The sequence below is a fragment of the Vespula pensylvanica genome, chromosome 13 (assembly GCF_014466175.1).
Source record: "Vespula pensylvanica isolate Volc-1 chromosome 13, ASM1446617v1, whole genome shotgun sequence".
NCBI lineage: Eukaryota > Metazoa > Arthropoda > Insecta > Hymenoptera > Vespidae > Vespula > Vespula pensylvanica.
The window spans coordinates 5,072,776-5,099,538 of record NC_057697.1 but is presented as its reverse complement, the minus strand read 5'-3'; the positions used below and the strand labels follow the sequence as shown (position 1 = coordinate 5,099,538).

At 28.3% G+C, this 26,763-nt stretch overlaps 2 long non-coding RNA genes, 1 other non-coding gene and 1 pseudogene across 3 annotated transcripts; 1 reads left to right on the top strand and 3 right to left on the bottom strand.

Annotated features, from left to right (window-relative positions):
• The first annotated feature begins 526 nt into the window (after window positions 1-526).
• Window positions 527-1,579, top strand: LOC122633665. The gene is made up of 2 exons (XR_006328162.1): window positions 527-1,090; window positions 1,175-1,579. It is a non-coding gene; the product is annotated as an uncharacterized LOC122633665 (long non-coding RNA).
• LOC122633999 lies at window positions 931-1,048 on the bottom strand (annotated as a pseudogene).
• Window positions 1,580-16,267: 14,688 nt separating the features above from the next.
• On the bottom strand, window positions 16,268-17,266 carry LOC122633796. Its single transcript, XR_006328194.1, has 2 exons — window positions 17,095-17,266; window positions 16,268-17,026 (listed from the first exon to the last, which is right to left on the bottom strand). It is a non-coding gene; the product is annotated as an uncharacterized LOC122633796 (long non-coding RNA).
• Window positions 17,267-23,444: 6,178 nt separating this feature from the next.
• On the bottom strand, window positions 23,445-23,516 carry Trnad-guc. The gene has a single exon. It is a non-coding gene; the product is annotated as a tRNA-Asp (tRNA).
• Window positions 23,517-26,763: the final 3,247 nt, after the last annotated feature.

The window sequence follows — 26,763 nt, the reverse complement described above, 5'->3', positions numbered from 1 at the left end:
AGATTTTATATGGTTTCCCTCCATTAGGTGAACCAAGAAAAACTGTGTAATAACATGGTATGATTGTTAACTGTAAATTGTACAGTAATTATACAGATTTTATATGACTTCTCCCTATAGGATAATTGAGAAATACTCTCTTCAACGTGTTATGGCAGTAAAATGGAAATTCAAATTGAAATAAATCTTTCTTGTTCCTTTCTAGGTAATTACACAGATTTTATATTGCTTTCTGGTCCAAGGTAGACAGAGTAAATCAGTGTAACAACATAGTATTACCATTAACCTGAAATTAGGAATGAAAAAAATTTTACAATTTGCATTATAGATAAATATGCTGTTGTTACATGGATTTGCCAGTAATGGAGAACCAAGAAAAGTTGTATAACACCGTGGTATGAATATTAACTAGAAATTCAAAATGAAAAAGTTTTATAATTTGCATTGTAGGTAGTGACACAGATTTTAATTGTTAATCTTTCCATAAGGTTACCAGAGAAAAAGTCTGTTCAACATGGTATGATCTTTAACCATAAATTGGAAATGATAAAAATTTTACTTATTTCTTTGTATATAATTAAACAGATTTTGTATGGCTTGCTTCTATGAGGTTAACTAAGAAAAACTATGTAACAACGTGGTATGATACTTAACTGTAAATTGAAAATGAAATAATTTTACAATTTACTTTATAGGAAATTACACGGATTTTATTTGGACTCCTTGTATATGTTTAACTGTGAAAAACAATGTAAGTTAATATTTTGTAGAAATTATCTCCGAGTGATTGTATTTCATACATATTCTCAGGTGGGGTTCTCTATCACTAACAATAGTATTGTTACTTACAAACCATAGAGATCATCGTGTCTTAAAAATTGAATAAAGAAAGAATGGGGTATAAGTGAGGATTAATATAGGCAAAAAGATTGCTAACAGTACACGGTGTTCTCAAGCAGTAACCCATCCAAGTACTAACCGTGTTCAGCATTTCTTAACTTCAGTGACCGAACGAGGACTGGTGCAACAACATGGTATAACTGTTAACCGAAAATTTAAATCAAAAAATAGTTTACAATTTGCATTATGGGTAATTACACAGATTTTATATGGATTTCTCATATAAGGTTAACCGTGAGAAAAAAAAATTATTAATTAAATTTTTAATTTGTAGAAGCTATCTGCGAATGCTTGTTATTCATACATATTCTCAACATGAATCTTACAATACTTACAATGGTATATTTATTATAAAAATAGAAAGATCATTGTGTCCCGAAAATTAAATGAATATAAAGGAGGGTAAAAGTGAGGGTTAAAATAGGCAGAAGAATGCTAACAATACATGGTGTTCCCAAGCGTTCATCCATCCATGTACTAACTGTCCAATGTTGCTTAACTTCAGTGATTGGACGAGAACTTGTGTTACTACGTGATATTAACTAGAGTTGGAATCTTACGAGTTACTTTTAATTATAGTATTACATTTATTTTTTGGTATGATGGATGTACGATAAAATTTACTTCATATTTTTAACTTATAACGATATTTTTTATTTAATATATTTAGATACAAATATTGTGATATCCATGATTATTTATTGTATGTCGTTTGTTGTGTTTTTTACCTTTGAATGAGAGATTATCAATAATGCTAATATTACTCATTTGTCTTATTGTTTTAAACTTGAAAAGTCTATATCGATTGACACTATAATTTCTCTGGAACTTTTCGCGAAGATACTGTCGAAATTAGGAGAAAGAAAGAAAAATGAAGAAATTTAAAGTGTATAAAGATATAGAATGGGAAGTAATAATGCTTATTGTTTGCGAGCAAATCAGGATAGTAGATTTGAAATTCTTAAATAATTTCAGGTGTGATTCTTTGTTCTGATAATCATATTTATTCGTGACCATTGAATCGATGGCTTCAGGATAAATTCCAGATATTCACACCTTGCTTTGTTTAATAATCTAATTTCATTGATTGCCCGACTTGGTATATTACGGAAGAACATATGTTCGATTAACAATGCCTAAATTTGGACAATAATGGAAATCGTGGGAAACATAAGAAATATGTTTCTTTATATTTAAGTATTTTCTTAGAGATTGTTCAACAATATCACTCTTTTATCAAAGTTATTCTTTGTAATGCTAATGGATCCTTAGTAGATAATACTATGAATATTTGAAAGTGTGCACATGTGATTCAGTAGATGCTTTTGGTTAAGAAAAAATATACTTTGATATGCATATATATTTTAAATAAAGTTACTGTCAAAATAAGTTATTGTAAATATCCACTAACGTTTATTAAGAATCATATCAAAAGATTGAACAGAAGGTCATGATTTGTTATTCTGAATTGAATGATCGTAAGTTTTAGATCAACTGTACAAAGTATTTTGTAAGAGAAATAAACATATGATCTTTAGATAGATCTTAATGCTATTTTATATTCGATAGAAGTTACTTACGTGTTGTATTTCTTTCACATTTGCTTAAAACGATAGATTATAGTATATTAGTTATATAATTAAAAGAAACTAATATATATATTTACTTTCTTTTGCATTGCAGTTTTTCGTTTTTCGTTCATTTTACCATATTTCTCTTGGATCAAGTTTATAGTCGAGTCTTGATTATGTCGTCAGGACATAGTTTTTCTTACAAATGTCATTTTGCAGGTTCGATTAGGATAATAAATAAATGAATTTCTGTACGTATGAATGTGTATGTAAATAATCAAATAACATATTTAGGAGTAACAACAGAATATGTATGTGTTGGGTCAAATGTCTATTACTTTTGTGTTTCAAATTTAAATGTTTTTAAAATAACGTGAAAGGAACAATAGTACTAGAGAAATATATCCATTAGCTTTGAAGGAAAAACAATGTAACAAGAAATCAAATCAGTGATAGATAAACATTTGTTAATATTCTGGATAATAATGATCACTAATGGATTATAATCAGTGATATGTCTAATTAAATTTATTCCCTATAAGAATAATTATTCAAAAATTTATAGCTTATTCATTTTTTCGATGTAACGTAACAACTACAAATTAGACTCAACTTATGTGTGTCATTTATTCATATTGTATTTCTTTTAATCTAGCTTCTTCACTGACGTGCACATTGAAAGAGGATTTCTATTCAAAACGTTAATTTGCATCATACTTTTTCCTGGGAGGTGTTTCATTGTTTAATCGAACCCCTCTAATAATAACACTAATTTCGCCACTCGTCCATTCAAATTAATTTTTTTCATAATGAAAGTGAACGCACGACGATTTTTTAAATAGAATTCCCAATAGCCAACGACCCTATTCTATCACCTGACATTAGGTTCAACATCAGTTCGAATGTCAATATTTGAAAAGCTTTGAAAGGCGATACGTGAAAATATTGAGGGCATTATAATTTCAACATAAGAGAATCCAATGCTTCATTAATAGTTGCCCAGAGATGCAACTACCTGGGCAACAATGAGACATCATCGATATTTTGTAAAAAATCCAGAAAACTAAAAACAAAAGATCTAGTCATGGAGTGGATCGAGTAGTAGATTCTTTGGAAAGAGAAATCCATGAATACATATACTTTACTTGTCTTAGAACTCAATACGTTATTGGACAGTCTTAAAATGAAAGAAAATTTCTAACGGAAGTACAATTGCTAATACTTCTAGTTTCTAACTAGTATATAACACGACTATACCTGCACTGCTATAGTACATAGGATGCTAGCATAGTACATAGGATGGAAACACTAATCCATGTCATATTTCTGTAATCAATGCTTAGGTTTGAAGTATCAATATGAATCTCGATATCTGCAGTTAGGCGGTACAATTTTAATATTGGTTTATTAGCCAACAATAGTTTCAAATGTTGAATCTGAAACTTGTCCTTATTAAAATCACAGAATTCTTAGAATAGATTTGATTTCATCTAAATATGTTAAAACTAAACCACTTTTTATCAAATCTTGAAAAACTGTATTAATAAGTTTCTGAGATATGATTGGCACTAAATTACTAAGTCCAAATGGAAATTCATAATGCTCATCCATTATAAATGCAATATACTTACAATTATTTTAATGTAATGATATATGAAAGAATCCATTTTTGATGTCATGCAAACTGAATTATATAAAAACCTAAAGACTATTTAATTAGTTCTCAATTAGTGACAAAGAATAACGATCTTTATAAATATCTTTATTACTAACTTATAATTGATATACAATCACATATTATAGTAACATTTTTTTATTATTATTATCGGAGTTGCATATTCATATACTCTAAACAGGTAATTATCATCTTTGATATATTGAAAATTTATTTCGCAATTACTTTTATCCTTCAATTTATTAAATGCATCTATGTTAAATACATAGAATATTATTTAATGTTTCTATTTACAAATGACTTCTATTTAAATACTTATACACACATTCACATCTAAAGAAAAAAACATATCATCTTTTGTCACTAAGCTGACATTGCCCATTGAACATTGTGCGATTCTTCATGAAGACATGGCCAGCTTAAACTTTGACAAAGCTATCTTGGAATATTATAAAAAAAAATAATGTAATATAGAAAGCACAGTTGCAATAAAAGCATATTGCAATTTTTTTCTTAATATTTTTATTCAATTCTTGTGAAATATGTAGTTTATATAGTTAATGATGTTTATTAAATTTTATGCAATTTACTATACTTCGTTTGATTTCTTAAATTTTCATTGTCATTTTTCATTTCAATGATACATAATAAGTCCTGTAAACAGAATATAGCACATATCTTTAGGGATATTGATTGAATAGTTAAAAAAAAATTGCTAAAAATAAAAATCTAGAAGAAGTTGTACAGTGAGATTCCATGGCTTAACTCACATACGTGCATTTCTTAGTCTTGCTCTAAATTAAGATAATGCAATTTGAACTAAAACAAATAAGAATACAATCTAGAACTCTTATAAAGACATATATTTCATTCAGATTAAAAAAACTGCGTAAATTAATAATATAACTATAAGTATACTCTTGGTCAAAATCAACAAAATGATAAACACGTATATCGATAGGTTAGGAAAAATATACTATCTATGATCTCACGTACTATATATTAATAATAAATTTATTGGAAATTATTAAAACAATACAAAATCGTTTATTGTTTTGTTAGTTTCACATACCTGTCAGTCTTTTCTTAATCTTATTACCTGTCTGAGGAAAATCTTATGTATAGTCGTCAATTAAAAATATATATATTTTTATGAAATATTTATTGAATTGATTTTACATCAGTGAACGAAAAATTCAGATTGCTATAGAAATTTCATTTAAAAAAAATTTGGATTATCTAATTCTCATACAGACTTTTACAGACATTGAAAACGGTATAATACAAAATTTACAACCAATAGATCAAAGAGTCCTTAATACATTATATTAGTCATTTTTTTTTTTAATTTTCTAAGCTAAAAATGTGCCACTCCATCGATCGATATTACTACGAGATAAAAGCGCCACCAGAAACACAGCTCGTTCTATATTCAGTATATAAGCGACTATAGTAAGGGCAATATCGTTGATTTACTGACTTCTATCATCGCATGTAATTAGCAAGTAAACAATTCAAAATTTCTTTTAAATTGAATCTTTTATAACGATTATAAATTGATAACATGATGAAACAGAATTGAAAGGAGAAAACAACATGAGAGAGGGAGAGAGAGAGAGAGAGAGAGAGAGTCCGCAAAAATCCCTCAATTTACTAAATGTGTATTTGTGTATATCATGCATAAAGAAATAAATAGTAAATTTTTAAGTATCATACGAAAATAGTAAAACATCTTTGCTAAAAAGCAAGAAAAAGAGGAGAAGACGAAGATATACGATCGATTCCATTAATTAAATATTTTTTGAATTGATTGAAATTTTTGAAGAAAATTTAAGACAAAATAGAATATCAACGCAATGTTCGATTGATAAATGCTTTTTATCTATTTTTTATGAAACATGTACACAAAAAGAAGGTTAGAATATTCTAAATAAATTGTACTTTAGGATATTATTGCGATTGATTCTGTTTTTTATCTTTCTTATTTTTTTAATTCGTATTTTCTTATACATAATTTTAAACCAGTAAATGCTTTATTTCACAATATGTCTCGAAAGTGCGCATTGTTTATGCCGCAATGCCGTGATTGTTGCATTCTTTTTCTCTGCGTCATGGCTTAAGAAAATAAGGTCAGAACGATGTAATTAGTAAAATCAAATATAATTTTCCACATTACTGATATACTATAAATTCAATAAATATCTTGTAAAAATATATAATAAATGAAAATATACTATATTAACAGCTATATACACACACACGCACATTTTGGTATGTATAATAAATAAAAATATACTACATTAATAGCTACACAAATATATATATATGTCTATAAGCGTTCTAAATCGTATTCTTCCTTGTTTTAATTCAAATCGTGTTATCTTAGTTCAGATTAAACCTCTAAAGTGTACATGTATATGAGATAGGGCGCAGTAACTCATTCTCCGTCTTTTTTTTCCCGATTTTTCCTCTTAACAATTTTTATCTCATTTTTTTTTTATTATGCAATCAGTATCAAACTAAGAACGAGTGTTGATTAAGTGAAAGAGAAAGAAAGAAAGAAGAGAGTGCAAGCAAGAGAGGATAAGAATGAGTGTCAATTGAGAGACAAAGAAAGAGAGAGGAAAAGAGACGAATGAGAAGAAATAGAAATCGAAACAAATAATAGAAATTGATTAAATAAGATTGGAGAAACCAATTACCATGAGACGTAATGTATACATGAGAGTAGAGGCCAAAGAAAGTAAACTATCATATCCTCGTGAGTGAACAAGATTCCGAAGTATTTCTTTTCCCCTGTTTAAAAGCTAATTCTTTTTCTTCTTATTACTCTTATTATTATATTATTATGATATATTTTATTATCATAATAGTAGTAATAATAGTAGTAATAATGTGTATATAATATAAGTAATAATATAAAGTGGACTGCAATAGAAGTTATAAGAAAAAATAGTGTCAAGTGTTCTATCTCATAGTTAGTATGTAAACGAACTCACATCTTTTGATTTCTATCAATATAATATATGATATATAAATATATTCATTAAATTTATTTATTTTTGATAAAATAATCGACGAAATCTTGTTTTTTTGTCCGAAATTTATATATAATAGTGCAACGAGACGTATCAGAAACGTAAACAGAATAATCATGTGTTATGTGCGTGATAGATGCATAAGACTTCAGCTATTTACTGGCAACCGGCAGTTAATTGTTGAATTCAGGAATGAATTTACATAGATTATTGTTAGAACTTGCTTAAACTTTCTGTTCAAAAACTGTTACAAAATAATGTGAAGGTTGTGAATACACTCTTGACCTTATTACGTCTCCATCACATGCATTTATTTATGTTTCATCTTGTTATATGGACTATACACAGCATACACACACACGTTTACCAGCATTGTCTCTTATCTAGCATGGATTACTATAAGTTGCATGTCATCTTCGAAAAAGGACATAAATATGAACAACTGAAAAATGTAAGTTCAAGCTATTAACAAAAATATTCTAATCCATACTAAGTCGATTATTATGCGTGAGAGAAGTAAATCTACATAAGCTTTTTTATTACACCGACGTATTAGATGTTTGATACCATACGAAGATAGTGTTCCCATGTTATAGCTTGTATTAATTGCGTTCAGTACTAGTAATATAATTATAAAGATTTTTGGATGAATCCCAACAATGATTTCCATCTTTCTAATAGCTGTGTCCATGTTTTGCTGCATAATAAAAGTACACGTATTAGAAGTAATATGTTATAAGATCTTTCCAATTCTTCTTAAAAATGAATGCCGAAAATAGAATTATTATAATAATTAATTTAATTTAAATAATTAATATCATTAATATAATAATATCATTAATATAATAGTTACAAATGTTTTATTTCAATTCCATCAGTATGAACTGAGAATGACGATATGTAAACATTGTCCACTCGGATATTAACAATGGTCGGAAATAACAGAAAACTTTAAGGTATTTATATAGCGTCGACACTATCTTCTATATAATGTCGAAGTTTTGTTTCTAATTGCTTCTCAATCTTTCTTATTTATTTATATCATATTTAATGTATTATATTTAGTTAATTTTTCTTCGCTAGCAAACTGTAAATATCCATCAGTAACAAGAAGTATTAATTTTCGATCTTGATATCTCTTAATAACATTCTCGCAAACGATAGACAACACTCTTAGAATTACCATAAAAATTATCAACGTTTTCGAAGATACCACTATTGTTCGTCTAAAATACATTTTACTCATTAATCTGAAAGCCTTAAGAAATAAACATAACATCTATACCTTTTGTATGAATTGTGTTGATGGATAAGTATGTATCCTCAACAATTCATAGTACTTTCTCCTAAGAGCCATATAAAGGCGGTCATATATTTACAGACAGTCGAAAAATTTATATTTTTATTACCAAATTGCAAAATTGGATGCAATTATATGATAGTCACTTGTATATATAGTAAGTGTAAACACTACTGTGTATGGTAGCCAAAACATTTTTACTCACTACTTCTGATATTAACAAAAAAAAATTATTTTCCAAGTGTAATATTTCAAGCGGACATATTTAAGTACACAAATATTTTTCATATTCTGCATTTTTATTTAATTTTTAAGTTTTTATATGTTAATATGTAATTGCTAAACTTATCTGTTTTATAACTTCGCCACATTTTCATGGCATAGATTGTATTAACCGAAAACATCTCTCTATTGGTATGGACTTCCAACCATCTTAGATAATAGTATATAATTCTTCTAAGTTTTTCGATTTTTGTTGTTTTACGAATTTGTTTATTACGAATTTGTCGATATTGATCCATAAAATTTCAATTGGATTTAAATCCAGACACTGCGATGGCCACTTTATTATCTTAATATTTTACTCATTTAGAAATTATTTTACTATACAAGCCATGTATTTTGGATCATTATCAGCCTGATAGATCCAAACCTTTGGTATTTCATTACTGGCATATGAGAGTAACAGATCTTTAATTATATCAAAATACTTAAAATGGGTCATGATTCCCTCTATGTAGTATATGGAACCGGTTTCATTAATACTCATTATACTCCTTACAGATAAGTATGGAACCTCCACTACCTGACTGTAGATTTTGTAGAAATCTTTTTAAATTCTTCTACACAGCATCTCACATATGTTTTCCCGTCAAAATTAAATCGATTAAACTTCGATTCGTTCATAAAAATTTCTTTAAACCATTATTCTAACGTCCAATGGCAAATGTAATTCCTACTCATCGATTTTTTTCCGAGATGAATATTTTTCTTTTGTGCCATTTGACCCATTAAACCAAACTCATTTAAATGATGACGTATCTTTTGAACACTTACTTTTTTATCTAAATCAGGATTAATTTCTGAATTAATTTCTACTGCAATTTTAAATCTGTCTGTCTCGGAGAGTCTATGGATCCTTCGATCAGTTTTGGCATCAGTTTTTCATTTAATTTTACAAGGAACATTATCTGTAGTTCGAAAATATTATACTTATATAATATACTTTATGGTTTGGAAACAGGTGACTCTGGATATTCCAAGTTCTAAAGAAATTTGGCAATAAGATTTTCCACATTCGCAAAAATTGCACTTGTTTTCGTTGTTCCGGTGTGATATTTTTTCCATTACTCATATTAATGCTCTATATAATATATCTAACTACACGAACTACTCGATTGAAATTGATAAAATCGATTTATTAAACGATTTAAAGTACGATACACATAGTGTTCTTAACTATTTGATCGCTGCAGAAATTAATGCTCCATACAAAACATAGGTTTTGTAAAAAACTCTATATTTTTTTGAAATAGGAAGAAAACATTTGCTCCAATATTAATATTATGAATACGAATTTTTAAGATTACAGTTATTTTATTTTTACTCCATTTTTTTACAGATATATCATATTTCAAAATGTATTTCTATTTCGTCCTTAAGCATATGGCCACGATTATATATCATTATTGAGAATACCTACCTTTGGGAATTCGTTAGATACTTGCTAAGAAAACGCATAAATAAAGAATACATTATTACCTTTGTCCGAGCTTAAACATCTTTAGTCAAATATATAGCCTTCAATAATGTGTTGAGTAGAGCTATAAATAAACAATAAAAGTAGATTCCTAGACAAAACGATTCATAGGTTCGTCTGGCACCTACCCTTCAAATATTAATGCAACATTCATGAATACAATCATCAAAATAAAGAATGAAGCCATGAGCTTATTTAAACATTTCAAACAAATTATTCTGACCCACGATCAATAACCATTTTGCTTTCCTTTTCCATACACTTTTTATTTAAACTTTTTCTTTCCTTTTCCTATAATTCAGTATTGTCTTCGTGGATAATTCGAGAGAAATTATTAAGCAGTCAACGATTCAAATGGTTCGTGCTTAACAGTAAGACAGCCGAATCTTATCAACATCACTGGTCATGCCTTTATCAAATATATCCAGCACAATTTAAATCGATAATATATCTTTTGTACTAAAATCATCAAGACCTCCGAGTCTTGCTAATATCATTGGCCATTCCTCATATTGAGGTAGCCAACACAATTAATTACATACAATTGACCAAAGAAAGACATATCACAACATTTGTATCTCATTATTTCAAAAATACATTGTTATAATTTCGATTCACCAAGTATTCTTTATCGCGCATCACCTCACGAGATCGACGGGATCCTTCAAAGAAATCGCGTTCTCCTATTAATTTGTGGAAATGTAGGGAACGGTATTTTGTTGAGAACATTCAACTGTTTCCGAGCTTTATACCGTCGCCCTTTTTCATCGTGAGCATTAGTTCTACAGGTCTGAGGATTAAGAAGAGACAAAGGCCAGATCCTCCGTATATACATAAAAAAATAAACGATATCAGAGGCTTGTCAGTGTAGTTATCAAAACCGTAACGTTACTAAATACGTTAATATATATATGCCATTATTCAATTCAAGCAAATGAGAGAAATGTAACGTGCCGGATTTAAATGTAATTGGAAGATGCCATATGAGATCGTTTTCGAATATATTAAATAATTTGTGAGCTTGTTTATAGAAATGTGTAAATAAGTTATTGCGTATTCGTAATCGATAGTTGAAGAGAAGGTTCTTAAAAATTAAGAACAGATTTTTGAGTAGTTTAATTAAAAAGGAAGTCCAAATGTATATCTTTTGTAATGCATTGGTTTTTTGAAAATTTTAATAAAATTAATTCGTGAGAGAAAAAATTATAAAGGGAAAGTTTGCGGATGTTGCGAAGTGATTGTAGCTTGGGCCTATTCTTATATCTTAAGATACATTTATATGAGAGTGAAAATTATAGTGATATTAACAATAATAATAATGATGACCTAGAAAGTATAAATATAATAACAAAAATAGAACTTATAAAATTTTGTACATTACATTTACAATCATATATAGAAAGGCTAATAATAGAGGAGAAAACTAGTGATAGAGGACTGATATGTGTCATATTGTCTTAAAGGAGCGTCATGCATAAGCGTTGATGCAATTTAGTCTTAGGACTCATCAAAGGGTACGCTATTACCAATAGTCTGCAGTCTGATTCTGTCGCCAGATACTAGCTCTAACACCAGTCTGAGTTTCAATTCTGTCTTAATCTGGTTACGTTTAAGGAAAATTGCGCTCGAATGGTTTCATTCAAGACCACCATTCATGTCAGTTAAAGGATTATTAAATAACTGAAAACTGTGTTCTATCACACAGAGAATATATTTGTTGTGAGATAAAATTTTGATTTTCAACATACATGAAAATGAGACAAATTATTCAGTATATATCAATATACATCACAAAGTCTTTTTGAAAAATCACTATCGATAAATGACACAAAAATTATCGAATTATATAATATTATTAATAGAATTACAAGAGAGCGCAAACAATAAAAACGAAAACAGATTTACTGAAATCCTTACAAAATCTTTAGCGGACATGGTTCAAGACTAAGAACTTTACAATGCGTCGTACTGGAGCGATAAGAGAGAAACATACTAAAAAATGAAGAACAGTAATATAATTTTGGTGGGTTTAAGCATCTTTGCATAATATGTCCTATGAGAGAGAAAGGGTCGAAGTTTTTTGCATGGAGAGACTTTTGTCAAGATTTTAGACTATAAGAAAAGAGTAAAAAGCAAGCAAAAACAAGGAGAATGTTAAAACAAAAGAATGTTAAAATATTAAAACGTATCAGAAAGGCAGAAACATTAAATAACATTTTGGAAATATTTTGCATAAATTAATAAATGAGAATGAAAGTAATTGTGAAATAGATTTCCAAAATATCGAAAATGATAATATTAAAAATGAATTATGACTTTTGTTGAAATTTATGAAGAATTATGAAAAGAGACCTTAGAAAGTAAACAATAAAATATAATTAGTATCAAAAGTCGACATACCTACACTTGAATTTGCATAATACATAGATTTTTATGTCAAACTCGACACAAACAACAAAAATTGAATTCCAATCGGTCCTTTCATAATATCAATGTATGTTGATTTATATACCTTGGTTAGGCAATTCTTGAAATATATATTGGTTTACAATTCTTGAAATTTTTTATATAACACAATTAAAGAATACGCAAGAAGCTTAGGAACCTATTTATGGCCCGATAATCCTTCGAAGTTCAACGATTTCACTTGCAACTCGAATTGCCGAATGAAACTTAATGACGATGTCTTTCGAGTGCAAATATATATAATATATATTTAGATCTAATATAAAATAATAATTATATATATAATATATATCCAGATCTATATATATATATATATGTATATATATATTGTCACGTACAACATCGCGTTTTAATGTAAAACAAATTGTAATTACAATAATGTGATGTTATAAAAATATCTAAATATTCTGGAATGTTTATAAACTACGTCCTCTTAGACCAAGTTTCCATCAAAGACCGACTTGTTATATATCAAAATATTTTCGGTATCCAGTATTCAGCCTATCTATACCGAATTTACTCAAAATACTTTCAGGTTCATTTGTAAAAATGTCTTCCCTCTTCATAGTTATCGTCTCGCAAATAGTCACCCAGTAGATGTAGATTAGCCCGGTTATGTAACCTAATTGGTCTTAGTTGTCCCAATAAATCTATTTATTAATAAAAAGTATTAAATAATTATGATTAAATTTAATATTCATAATTTTTATGTAAGTGTTACCTCTTTTTCTTCGGCCCCCACCAAAAGTATCAAAGACAGGTCCCACCCCCCGATATATACTTCTTTTGCCGTACAGCTTCTAAGACTGATACGTGGGCTTCTATCGAATACGCAAAATTCCATATAGATTTGTTCCAACGTTATACTCTTTGGCATAGAGCCTGACTTCTCAGGTCAGAATATATGTAGTAGGTTTATATTCGCTCACCCTACTTTAGTACTGTGTTTGATTATTTATGCAAGGTCATTAACAAGTTGAGTGTGATATTGGTCCCTATGGACTGATAGTGAACTTTTTGTTTAGACGGTGTTGATTCACAGAACTGACAGTATTAAGCTTGAAAAAAAATAAATTGTAATTAAGTAAATAAATTAAATTAAAGAATGAAATAAAGAATGAATAAAGAAAATAAATTAAAGAAAGAAATAAATAAATTGAAAAAAGAAAGTAAATAAATTATAATTTATGAAAAATAAATCGTAATTAATGTAATATAAAAAGATATTAAATTTCATTAGTGGACTTTATTAAAAAATTCTAAGCAAAAATATGATTTAATTCTTCACGTATTACAAAAAGTGATGACCTTTTTAATTTTAAATTTCTGTCTATATTGCGCTCGTATGTTTTTTCATTTGTGTTATCACGTTATAACAATATCTTCATACTTTTTATATTTTCCATTTTTTTTTTTCAATCGATGAACATTTCTTTTGTCGACTCATCTTTTATAGACCTAGCATGGAATTATTTCATCTAAATGCTGTGTAAGCGCATCTATTAATTGTTTATGAAATGTGATTGACATCTTTTTTTTCATGTTACATTTTCGAAGCTAAGTAAATCATTCACAACAGTGGCACTTAAGAAAAACTCGAAATTTTCTATACCATTTCTATACCTATCTTCTCAACATTATTTTAAATTAATTTTTGTTCATTACTTTCCATGGGGATGTCTTAAGGAACGATGAATCCTGGAACTAATATAAATGCAAGGATAGGATCAATAACATCCAAAAAATCAGTCCAAATAGATGTTTTATTTCATTCTTGCTTGTTGGTATTTATATAAACATTTGGAAGACTAAATTTTTTATGTTTAAACCATACCAATTTAGATTACATATTTTCCTTATTTGTGAAAGCCTTTATATTTCTTAACTTTTGATACAAAGCATTTGTATTGTGTTTTTTAATATTAATTGTTAACTTATATAAAGACTAATATTAATTTTAGTCTTTATGCAAATATATTTGAAAAAAAAATTACTATATATTAATATATGAAATATTATCTTTCTATACTATTTTATATTACAATCTACATATATAACTTAGAAAATAATGAATATACAGTAGTTCCCAAACGATTATTCTGTTCCTTAATTTTTTTCAGGAAATATATCTCAAAATTGAAGCCATTCTTGTTTGTATTATAAATTTTTACAAGTCCAATAGATAAGATATTAAATTTTATATCTCAGATTCATCAATATTTACAAACCTTACGAAACGAAAGATTCTGCAAGAAAAATACTGCAGAAAAACATTTTGCAAGATACCAATATCTTGAAACATAGATCGCGTTCTGAATGTTATTACCTTGTATGGAATGTTTCTATAGGATATTTTTGAATTTCTAAATCCATCATTTAGTTGCTTTGAATTCAGGTAGAACCACTAGTTTTTTTGCCTTTAAAGCTCACGATTTTACACTCGTGAAAAAGTTGTCCGCCGTACATCCAGTAAATAGTTCGACTATTTTGAGGACAATAAATTCACCAAGTGGTATTGACGACGGTCAGGATTCTTCTTTTCCCAAATATGGAAAACTCTTTATAATGTTTTTACTGTTGCTATCCGATGCTAATCAAAACTTGATGCCAGATTTATCAGGCTTACTTATATATATTATGTAATGTGTAAATTTACATCTTACTTTTGTAGGGAATAGTTGCTCATAAACAATCAGATTCATATCGGGCTTGTAACTATTTTGATTATTCTCGATAAATCTGTTCATTGCATGTAAAATTAGAGCAAAATCATGTTAAGATGTATGCAACTATCTATAGTTATGATACTTAAGTCCAGAGATAAGGTCCAAGTAGAAAAACTTAGAAAATGATAAAAAAATTTGTACACGGGTCAAATAAAATTATATATTATCATATAAATAAATAATATCGTATAAATAAAATTATATATAATCATATAAAATTATATATAAAAGTCGATGATAGCTTAAGAAACCTTGACTTAATTATCAAGAAGAACGGGAAAACATTTATTATAGATAGTAATAAGTAATTGAAACTTGTAATAAAGAAAAAATTTGGAAATAGCAAAGTAATATTTATCTGTGACATTTGGAAAGGAATATGATGTCATTCTGTCAGCAGATTTTTCAGTAGTGGTTCTTGAAGTAGAAAGAAATTACAACTAGTGTTAACTTGTGTTTTAATAATATTAATTATATTGATTGTATTGACTATTTAAAAGGAAAACTAACAAAAGAAGGAATAAGACGGGAATTGGTTAAGGAAGAAACAAACTACTTACCATTCTATTATCATATGTTGTCTGTCATATTAAGCACAATGAGGAAGAAGATGATTTTAATGAGTATACATAGAACCATGAAAATACCATACTATTGGTAAAATACCATTACCACTGGTACGCGTAGTCCATTTCCACTTTTTGTTTTGCAAAAAGAAATAATATCGAAACGCATGTTTTATTTGGTAATTCCATCCCATAGGATGACAAATCGGGATACTCAAGGAATAAACGATGGTATCTCAATGTTCCACAATTTTATGTTCCACAAATATTCTGCACTAAATTTTTATTAACTATTGCCTTTTTGTTTGATTGATGCTAGCGATTACATTGTTTATCAAACAACAATTTCGCATATTAACTAATAAGCCATAATGTGATAAAAAGCTTACTTTTCATTGACTCGTGAACGCGAAAAAAATGCAAGTGGAATCTATGTCAGTATTTATCAAGAACTTTGTTTTTACGCTTGCATCGGCGATAAAACGGTGATATGCTTCCAATCCGTCATCAACTGCGACATATAATGATCCCGATTCTCTTGAAATCAATTACGCGCATTTGCTAAATCTCTATTTCAACTGCATCATCCACTATATCGCTGGCTACGACATCAGCTCCTTTCATTGCGTGTACGTGATCTTCCTCGTGAATATGTATGTTCGACTTAATTGTTATTAAATTTCGAGCAATTTTTTTCGTAGCTGTGCCAAATTGAAATTCGCTACGACTTACAACTCATAGCTTTAAGAATAAGATCGGTCCTATTTCCCATTTCTCTGTGTTCTAATAATTGTTTGATTTTCTTCTCTTGCGATGTGGATAATTGTATAATCAATTCTGCTTTTAAGGTTTTATTTTTACCTTCAGTTGATGAATCCGTGATGACATTTGTTATTTCTTAACACACATTGACTCTCAAGGCTACAGATCACATACCAACTAATTGACGTAATCGATACAAACTGACGTCCATCAGTTTGTCAGTAGTAATACATTTTACATTCTCTGCAATTATTTTCTAGTTCCTAAAAATTACATGTCCTTGGAAAATGATCATTCTGAATCCTAATCAAATATTTAGTTACGGGCTTACCAGCTCACCAAACAGCCAGGTAAGAGGGGTTCTTTTTTGTCTAAACTATTTCGTCTTTATATTTCCAGATTGAGATAAAAAAATAAATAGTTATTACGTTGCTATATTTCCATAAAGTTAATCATTGACATAATCATCAATAATTATGTGATACATTTTGCTTTTGAATGCAGCTCCTTCTATAACAAAAATTAAGAATACTTCATTTAATGTTCAACAATTTGTTATAATTTGTTATATATTACTCAGAAAAACGAAAATTATATCGAGAAAATATTAAATTAAAAAATTATTAAATTTAAGTAAGAATACGATCGCAAATGTTATAAAAAGATACAAATATGAAGATTGCATTAAATCAATTCTTCAAAAAGGATGTTCACGTCTACTTGATAGACGTAAAATTATTCGCAAAATAAAAATCAATGCAAGATTAAGTTCTACTAATTCAATTATAGAATTGTTTCAAACAACTGAAAAGAAAATATTTCTGGATAGAGTCCATAATGTTTTAAAAGAAGGTGGTACAATAGTAGAATAGCTCGTAAAAAGACATAAACGAAATCAATCGCAAAAACGATTAATAATCGCTAAAGAATTTATTTCTAAAGCATAATCATGGTGAAATGATGTAATCTTTGCGGGTGGAAATAATTTCATATTCATATTTAACACTCATATTCAACTATAATAGACGAAAATTTGTGTGGCGTAAACAAAATCAACAGGTACAAGTAAATATTGTAATATCAAAGGATGAAACAGGGTGATGCAATTTTGATTTGGTTGCGTTTCAACTGCCAGTGTAAAAGAATTACATTATTCTATTGAAGGAATTTTTGATAAAAACGAACATTTAGATATATTCAAATAAAATTTAATAAAAAATGTAACGAATATGGATATACTCCAAACACAAATCGAGAATCGGGCAAGAATATTTATTATACAATTATACGAAAGTATTTCACACTCCATCACCAGATTAAAATCTGATTATTGTATTTAAATCACCGGATTTAAATCCGATTGAGAATTTAAGGGACTTATTAGATCGCCAAATTCAAACGACACGTATAAAGACAAACTAAGAACTAAAAAGACAATTAACGGAAGAGTGAAAACGTATTAGCCAAAATATTGAATTGAAGCCATTTCAAAAATGCCTTAGAACATGTTATTAGATAAAAGATTTATCTAACGAAGTATTAACATTATTATAATTTTAGTTATATGTGTGTGTATATATATATATATATATATATATATATATATATATATATATATATATTGAGAAACATTATGTAATGTTATATATTTGAATTTTTCGACATCAATACTAGATCTAATATCGCTTATGATTCATTGTGTAAAAAACAAATTACACGTATAAATGAATGTACATATTTGTAAATTAGAATATGTGCTTTAAACCTCACGAACAAAAAGATACGATAATTACATATCGAATAAATATACAGAACAATAATTTGTGAAGTACGATGATGTCCAAATATTATATTGTAACTATATATTAATATATGTATATATGTGTATATATTTTTTCTGCTTAAAAAAAGAATGTCTGTTTGTGTGGTTCCCTGCCCTGAAAATGTCTGCCTGCGTATATCAGTAGGTATGTAGGTATGTGGGTATGTTGGTAGGTGGATAAGTGCGTAGGTGAGTAGGTAATAGTTCATAGAGAATCCGAGGTAAATGCGAACTATATTTTAAGAGAATTTACTTATAAGCACAAATAATTGAAGATAGATCTTTTCAAATTTGTATTCCATCGTTTATGATAAGCATTGTGTCATCCAGTCTATTTTAACCGTCGCATATTTCAAATAAAATTGATTTTAGTAAGTCTTTAATCTGAGATGTAACACTCTTATATTAAATAAAGACACATTAGCTTACTCAAAGTTTCATACTTTGGCTAGTCACATCTCTAGATAAAAAAAAATCAATTCTAACTTAAAATTCTCATTAAACAACTTCAAGCCCTCCTACATTTATTCCATAACATAATTATCTACTCGAATCGTTCGACGTGACATAACATCATATACCTCAGTAATAACAATTCCGAACTATTCGGCTATGTCTTATTATTCCATTTTGCTGCTATATACGTAATTTATATGCGCGAAAAATAAATCTTCATTATTAAATCGTTATTAACGAACCTCTTAAAGAGACTCAACTCTCTGGTAATTTCATTAGTAACGCCAAGCGCTGCTGCCCAGGTTACCTCAACTTTATTAACACTTTATCTATCGATTTAGAATGTCCTTTTCGAGGGTTCTGAAATGCTTGATGTGCCAGGTAAATCCTCATTTTTATTAATTTTAGAATTACTGATTTGCTATCTGTAATAATAATGCTTTGTGTAAGAATTTTTTATAAGAAATCTTTTCCAATCAATGCATTATATATTTTATATACATTAAAAAATGCACAATTGATTAAAAATATTACAACTTGATGTGTCCACTATTTTATCTTGTTAACATTTAAATAATAAAGGAAATAATGATCTGCACAATCTATTCCTTTCCATTTGTTGTCATATATTATCGATTTAGGCTTTTGAACTGGCACTGCAGATTTTCTATTTATATTGTTGAATTCTATTAATCTTGCTGAATGTATCGTAGAAATCATATTCACATTTGATTTCTCATTATTCCATATCTGTAGTAAAATATTATCTTTTCTACGAAATATGGTTCGATCATGTAAAAGTTGTATTTTTTTTAAGACTTTCGAGAACACGTCTATCTATTCGCATAATTTCACGTATACAGAACACAATTTATTCTTCAGTAGAAAAATGTGATGTTATATATTCTTGTAAGACTCAATAATATTATGGTGTGTCTTAACTTTCTTTTTTGGCTATCATATATTTCGAAATTACAAATGTATCCAATATGAGCTTCAAAAAACACTTAATAGTATACCGTTCTTTGTGATTTCTGTACATTTTAAGTGAAAGTTTGCCTCGTCACGGAATAATATTTTCATCCAATGATAGTTATTAGCAAGACTTGTACACGTCATTAAATCTCTTTTTTGAATAATCAATAACTGATTAAATTTTTACGAGTCTGTTTATAAAGTAGAAGGAAATGACCTCATTGTTACAAAAATGCTACCTTTACATTATCTGCACCAATCTATTTCTGTTTATTATTTTTGAGAAGAACGGAATTTCGATACTGGACTAAGTTGACCAATACTTGGAAAGAATGTCTTTTTTGAATTTTTCGATCAAAATAATTAAACCCAGAAAATTCTTTATTTCCAGAAGTGTGATATTGTGCCGTTTCTTTGTCTTTAATGGTCCCCTATTTACTTATTATTTAATTGTGATATCTATTGGATTCCTTCAACATATGCTCCAAGAAATCATCTCCAAGAAATAAAGGTGTCCCTTGTTTTCTTTAAATTTTGGCATAACTTTTACGCTGGCAAAAGGTTCTATAATAATTATTTTGTCGTATGTAGTTTTATCTATTACAACGTTAATATCATCACTTTCTGAATCACTAATTTACAATAGTAATACATGACGCCACTTCTGTGGAATTTATTCATTGTCTTCGCTGCTATCACTACTATCAGTCTCCAAAGAACTATCAAAACAATTTGATAAATTGTTCCAATAAAATTCTTTATTTTCATTACTTCGATTCATTAAAGTAAAAAGCGTTAATTTCAAAATATTTAAAGCGTGTAGCAAGCTTATAATATAATTACTATTGATACATATGTGCGTATCTTCAGCAATTCTCAATATTTTCTTTTAAGGATCATATATCATTATTAGGAATATCTGTCCTTGGGAACTCGTTGGATACTCGCTAAGAAAACGCATAGATAAAAAACACATTGCTATCTTTGTCCGAATTTAGGCATCTTTAATTAAGCACGTAGTTTTCAATAATATATCGAGTCGGACAATAAATAAATAGTGAAAGTAGACTCGTAGACAAAACGAGTCATAGATTTGTCTGGCACGTACCCTTCAATATCAGTGTAATCCAATCAAATATCAATGCAACACTCATGGGTCCATACGGTCGTCAGGAAAATGAGATCGTTTAAATATTTCGAACAAATTATCCTGACATACCCACGACCAATAAGGATATTGCTTTCCTTTTCCAGAAAGATAGTTTTATATTTGATATTTTTGTGAATCACTAGTAATACTATATTAGATTGTTTCTCTTGAAGAAACTTTTTTTTTCTCTTAAAGAAGGAGGAAGTTTTATTCCTAGATCATTCTGAGTTTAGGAATAAAATTGTTGACTTCATCAAAGAGCTTTCTTCCTTATTGATTTGCGAAAACCTTTGCGTAAACCTGAAGGCTATCTGCGAAGCAGTAGAGTTCTGGGATGATGCTCGTATCCTGAATGAATTATCGCTTTATATTAAAAAAGCAATACCAAAACATATAAAAGAGCATAACACAAGAAGGGATTATAAGTCATCTCCCAAAGAGATATCAAAGAAAAAAATGAGGAGGGAGGAATATCTTTCGATCCATACTGAAGGAAGTATAAATAGACAATCCACTCCCATTTATTGGAGACAAATCATAACTGAGAGACATTCTATGGAAACATCAATCTATAATTTAAGTACGTCTACGATATAACAGTTCTAGGAACCAATCACTCCAGAGGAAATAAAGAAAGCAATGCTATGGAAAAGCACGGTGCCGTATCTAAACGGTCTTAAAAAGCCTCAAGCAGATTAGAATGGAAATATAAATAAGAATATTTAGTCTAATTCTTCATATCAGGAAAATTCCTCTAGATCTGCTGGAATCAAGAAACATCTTGATTTCGAAGAAGCAAGAAGCGACTAAGCCGGAAGTCTTCAGGGAGACAATTTTTGGGATAACACACTAAAGGGGACAATTTTGCGTTCGAGAAGCAGCTCCTTGAGCTGCACATAAAAACGCTCCCTCCGTCTAGCATAGCCAGTTTCTTTGAATATTAATCACCATCTATGAACATTGTTGCTTCCATCGCCACTGAAAATTTCCAGTGCATCTTCGACATTTTTAAAAGTCATTACGTTACGAGAAAATACAACGCTTTGAAAATTTTCGCAATTTTCCACATTGTTTCGTTTCGTAAGTTCTCGCACCTTCCTCTTTTTCTTTATCTTTAGAGTATAACTGTCATCGTCGTCTTCTTCATCACTATCATGGAGGGTTGTTTTCAACCTCCCAGCCAACTCTACTTTCTTGTCGGTCGTTTTTAGACCTAAAATACGAAGTCGCGTCTTTAATTCGTCTTTGGAAAATACATGTTATTTAGTGCAGGATTAAAGAGTGTAATACTATTCAATTTTTTGCGGAAGACATTTAGAACAATGTTTCGTATGCAGTCTAGACTTTCTTGTCTTCGATTTTAATAAGGCAATTGATTTAATAAGATAATAAGGTGATCGATCATCCGGTTGTTTCGAATCGTTAAATGTATTTGGTTTATAATTACTCTCTTTAATTGTAATACTCGTCGAGTTGTGTCTTGACAAAATGTGGCTCTATAATATCTGATTTGTCAATTACTTTAGAAATTATGTAATTCCCTTCAGTGTCCTTGCATATTTTTGCGTTTTCAATTAATTAACTACTTCTTCAAAAGTTTTTAAGGAAGGGATGGAGACTGTATCTTTGTCCTAAAAATTTTATTAATTAGATCATTTGATATGTTTTGTATCTTTTTTGACCAAAAATTATTGATATTCTTTGAGAATTCTATTTTAAACTGTATTTTTATATTACTAGAAGAAAATATATAAAAAATTTTAGTTTTTCACTTTGTGTGTGGTTATATAGAATTTTGTTTATTTGTATTAATATATAGGATTTATACCTTTGAATTTTGATGATTTTGTCTTTTACGTAAGATCCGTAAAAATTGTTACTTTGTATTTTTAAAACTGTTTCATGTATTGCGTTCTATATATACTTGTCTATTTCACTTATGAATTCGTCTATTTAATTATTAGTTAAATTATTATAAATATTCAAGTTATAGTTTCTGGTAAGAGAATTTTAGAAAATATTTCAATTCATTTTGTTAAAGATAAATTTCAGAATATCGTTTTAGACTTTTAGGTTATCTTTTAGTCAAAAGTGTGTTTACCAATCTCCATTATCAGTGCATTGTGATCGTTGTCATAAGCGTATTGTCGATACGTAAATTAAAAAATTTAAATCATATATCAACAATATAATTAATTAAAATTTGTATATATATATATTATTAAAAGGAGAAGAAAGAAAAACCATAAAAATAAACAAAAAATATAAAAACAACCAACTCCCCGGCGGGGAATCGAACCCCGGTCTCCCGCGTGACAGGCGGGGATACTAACCACTATACTACCGAGGATAAGAACACTTCCACAAAATTTATTTAAGTATATAAACCACGTAAAGTAATATACAATAGTTATATTTTTATTACATTATTTTGTGAACATAGAAATAACAATCCCGATTCTATTTTATTTGCTTTTAGATAAATAGTTAGCTGTTTCTAGTTGTTTAGATAATTATTTTCAATGTTTTAATATATGATTATTTCTATATCCTTTTGTATATTACAGCCACCAGTATTCCTTAATATTTTTTCTATTGATGATAATTTTCGATGAAGGTGGATATTAATATTATTTGAATTTAAATTATTATCACACAACAGCTTTTTATCGTATGTTTTTTATTGTAATGATATATTATTTTGAATATACTCTTTCTTTATCTAAGTAAATAAATGATTCAGTTCTAATCCAATGATTGGAACGTATATGTCCCGTTTTTTTTAATATTCCAAATTTTGATATATTGATTTATAAATAAGGCCATTCGAATTGACTGCGTGGATAAAAACTCAGTGATTTATAATTAATTTTAAGATAAATAAATCTATACTTATCATCTTTGCTTCTCCATAGAGATTGTTTATGCTAATGTATTTGATGTAATTCGATTTTGATGATCTATATTTACCTAAATATACTCCTAATTTACTTAAACATACATTTATATTTGAAAGATATCTTTTTTTTATGGTTCCAGTAATGATGTTAAACCAAATCACACACCTGTAAGTTATGATAGGTCTTATCAATAATTTATAAAACAATAATTTTATTGTCTATCTTAAATCTGTAGTTAGATCTTTCGAACAAAATAGTTTTTTATGACTGAAAAGCTTTTTTTCATTTGTATACCTATGTATATGTGCATTATAATTCAATTTAAAATCTAGACATACACTTAACCAGCGAACAGTCTTTTTATGTGGGATGTTTATTTATGAGACATAGTTATTGTGAATATTTAATTATTTCTTAATCAGTTCATTTTGATATCTACATTGTAACAGAGTTTACGTTGTACTCTGTTTTCAGCCTTGTTCGTTTTTCGTATTTATCAGATCTTTTTCTATTTCATTTTATTGATTGAGTGGCAAACAAAAGTATTTGTATCGTAAGGAAATCATAAAACAAATAATGATAACTTATAAATCAATAATTTTATTTCAATAATTATATTTTATTTCAATATTTACAGTAATACTCGACATAAATGCACATATATATGTATATGCCTAATCGTGTTTACGCTTTCTCCGTTGCCTTTACGTGACTGTTTTGAATGCGATTTCGAGAATCCGAGCAGGGGAAGAGCTTAAAAAGCAGCGAGAGCAAATGGACAGGGATGAATAAACACCACATTAAAATCGATGAATATTATATCCGGAATAAATAGCGTATACATGCTTTAACCAGAAAAAAGAAGAGTGACTTCATTGAAATTAAACTTATGATCCTATAAAATATATAAATAATTCATATTCTATAATTTACTAACAAATTTTAATATAGTAATTTATAAGTCTATAATTTTTATGGTGAACAAAAGTATTCGTACATTATCAGATTTGTTGATATACGCAACAATTAAGATCGATAAGGAATTTCTTTTCAGTCATATAACAGCTTAAAGTTTTATTTCACAAATATGGAACTCAAAGATAATGGAACGTTTTATCAGAAACAAAAATTATTGCAAATTTGTTTAATAAAAATAAACTTTTTAAAGAAATCGTAAAAAAGACGATCGACAGTTCAGCATATAATTAACAAATTTTAAACTACAGAAATAATAATGAATTTGCTACGATGTGATCGTCCGTAAAAATTTTCTAATTATGCAGAATGTAGAAGTTTGCAAATAATTAAGAAAAATCCAACTACAGTAGCTCAATTTTCAACAGAGATTCAAGAATATAATTACAAACATATATATTCTAAAACTATTTTACGGCTGCTTCACTGAGAATATGATTAGGGTTGTTATTTTGAGGAAACCCTATATTAAAGTAATTAATAAAAGAAAGAGACTTTAGTTCAGATAGGAGTATCTAAACACATTCAATCATGTTATAAACAATGATAGCATTTTGGAATAATGTCATTTTCCGACGAATTATAATTCAACATTTTTCACTGAGATAGTTTCACAAAAATATGGCTATCAAGCTATTCAATCCTGATAGACCAGAAAATATTTGTATATCTTAGACATCATCTCCATATTCTGTTAATAACCCTCAATCGTTATAATTTTCTGAACTTGATATCAATAGTGAATCGTTTAACAATTACTAGCGAAGAGAGTATTAGCGAACAGATACTTTCCGAAAGCATTATTAAGACAGAAGTTAACGAAATCGAAACTACTCTTAGAATAAGAACGATTGTATTTTCGGTTGCGCTAAATTACATATTCATAATATAATGACAGAATACTAATCATATAGAATACTGCTAAAACTTGTAATTAAAACGATTCACAAACATTTCTCTTAGAGATTTTATACATCAAAGTAATCCGGCGGCTAGAGAAATGATTCTCTTGGAAGCCGAAGTAACACTTGTAAAACTATTGAAAACTAAAATTAATGAAAATGCAACATTTGCATTGATACATATAAAGATTTCAAAATGATAGACGACCTATTGTAATCTTTAATAATTGCTTTCGGAGAATAAGAATCAAACATAAAATTAAATCGGGAATTATCAGAAATCATCTAAAAAAGAAAAAGTTTCTTACAACATTCGCTATTCTTTAAAAGAATAAGAACTTAATTAGTTCAGAGTTACAAAAGTCGAAATAAAGAAGTTATAGACAATATTAATTTATAAATGATAAAAAACATTGTATATAATCAATTTCTAAAAGGCATCCGTAAAGAGGTAGATATACGTATACCACATGATCTAACCATAGATATAGCTATACAATGAAAAAAATCTGTTGGACTATTATATGATAATTATAACGATTCAACTCTGAATGAATCCATGTTAGTAATAAATTCACACAAATTAACAATCGTAAGACTTATGCAACTTAGGCGTAGATATATTAATCTGTTAAATTAATATTAATCTGTATAGAAACATTAATCTGTCAAATATGTAGAAACGAATTTACGATACGTCGCAATGTAGATTTCGAAATAATCCTATCTTACAAAGAGATATTCAGACCATTGTCTTAAACTCATCTCTCACTCTTATTGTTAAATGTTACTTAAATATGTCATAGAATAGGACACTCAG